Source organism: Mustela lutreola, chromosome 3 (genome assembly GCF_030435805.1).
Source record: "Mustela lutreola isolate mMusLut2 chromosome 3, mMusLut2.pri, whole genome shotgun sequence".
In the NCBI taxonomy this organism is placed as follows: domain Eukaryota; kingdom Metazoa; phylum Chordata; class Mammalia; order Carnivora; family Mustelidae; genus Mustela; species Mustela lutreola.
Window position 1 is genome coordinate 7,477,422 of NC_081292.1, and position 2,033 is coordinate 7,479,454.

General features: G+C 39.1%; 1 non-coding gene across 1 annotated transcript; it reads left to right on the forward strand.

The window, feature by feature from the left end:
- The first annotated feature begins 1,084 nt into the window (after positions 1-1,084).
- Positions 1,085-1,194, forward strand: LOC131828447 (small nucleolar RNA SNORA48). The gene has a single exon (XR_009352453.1). It is a non-coding gene; the product is annotated as a small nucleolar RNA SNORA48 (small nucleolar RNA).
- Positions 1,195-2,033: the final 839 nt, after the last annotated feature.

Consider the following 2,033-nt stretch of genomic DNA (forward strand, 5'->3'; position numbering starts at 1 on the left):
CAACAAAAGATAAAAAAGAATTAAAATGCAAGCCACTAAGTAGGAGAAGATATTCATACCGTATGTGGCATTTTTCAAAAAAGGGGGCTAGTACCTAGAATATATAAAGAATCTAAAAAATAATTGAGAAAAGGCAGGCAACCTGGTAAGGGAAAAAGGCGTGGAGATGTGAACATGGACCTCAGAGGGATAGATATCCAAATGGTCAGTAAACATGGAAAGTGCTCAACCTAATTGTTAACCAGGGGAATACAGATTAAAATCACAATGAGATGGAACTAACACCAATGTGACTGCTAGAATGAAAAAGACTAACAATACTAAGTGTTGGCTATGATGTAGAGATTTAGAAACTTCTGTTTCTGGTAACTAGAATGTGTCAGTACCCCTGCTTCAGAAAATGATGTTGCATCACTGAGGAAAGTGGAACGTTCCACGTTCCCTCCTATGCACGCTAAGATAAATAGAAAAGAATGTCCTTAGCAGGGTTTTTCCTAATTACCAAGAACCAGATGAAAACCGAATGTTCACTGTGTAGTGCACAGACAGCAAGAAAAGAAATATTTTAGAGGTATGCAACAATGTGGTGACTCTTGCTGTACTGAGCAAAAAAACAAGCAAAGTCACAATGAATAATACAATGGAGCTCCACTTTCAAACAGTTTAGAAACAGGTAAAAGTACGGATGCAGCTACAAGCAGTGAACCCACAAGGAAAATCTATACAAGTAAAGTGACCACTCTTGAGAGCAGGGTGGGGAGCGCTACTAGTAAAGAATATTGAGGGGCTTCCGCAGGACTGCGAGTAGTCTACTTCTTGGCCCAGGGCATTGCGTGGGTGTTCACTTTACAGCCTTTTGTTAAACTTGTCTACATAATATATTTTAAATTAAAAAATGCTTTCTATTTTAAAAAATGCTTCATATTTTTCAAAAAAAGATTTGTAGTTGAAATTTTAAAATGCTTTCTATTTTTTAAAAAGCCTTATATTTTAAATTGAAAGAAAGAAAGAAAGAAAGAAAGAAAGAAAGAAAGAAAGAAAGAAAGAAAAACGCTTTAAAAAAAAAAACTACCCAAGGTCCTTGACCTGGGTAACATGGCATCTGGTTGGTGGGACCGGCCTCATATCATCATTGTTTATCTCAGCTTGGCTTTTGGGCTGTGCCCATGCCTGGTTCATGCCATGGACATGTGGGTTTAAAAAAAACAAATCACTACCCTAAACCCCAGCTAATTCTCAGATGCAATGAGTATTTGGTATTGTAATGAAATGGACAGGCTCTGACTATCCAAACACGCCTCTGGTGCCTGGTGAAAGCCCTGTGGGCTTTGGTCTTGATGAAGTCCAGAATCAACAAAACGTAAATTACAGGAATCAAAGTGTATTTCTGACAATAAGTGTGCACAACCAGAGAGGCTTCCAGTTCATTGACATCTCCTTTGGACTGCTCGATCTTACTATAAGGACGATGCACTCCTCAGAATAAAAATGGAAGTAGGACCGTCTCATTCCAGAGCTTCAGAAACAGGAGGGGAAGATTGACTCAAAATAAGAACAAAGAAAAACAAGTGGCCTCATTTCCATCCCAGCTGACTCCAGGTCGCGATTTACCTGCCTTTCTTCTTCCCAGTTCCCAGTTCCAGAGAATATCTCACAAGCCTGGTATATTTAGCCGTCTTCGGGAGGCTCGTGGGTTATAAATACTAGCGTCTGGGAACGTGGTTAGGACCTCGCTGACTTGCCGTTTTGGAAAAGTAAATTTTTTTTAGAAAATCTGTTAGGAAGAATATTCATATACATCAATTATTTACATGAAGGACACTTGAGAAAGGATCTTTAAACGAGGTTCCCAAACACTCTAAAAGAGCTTCAGGAAGGGGAGGAAATTGTATATTCCAGGAACACATCTAACAGCATCCATCTCCCAAAAACGCAAGGCTATGCATTTAGCAGACGGTTTGTGATCCTTAGTCCTGACTAAGAACCAGCAAGATTTTTCTGAGGAGAGATTATTTCTCATTAATCTCATTTCC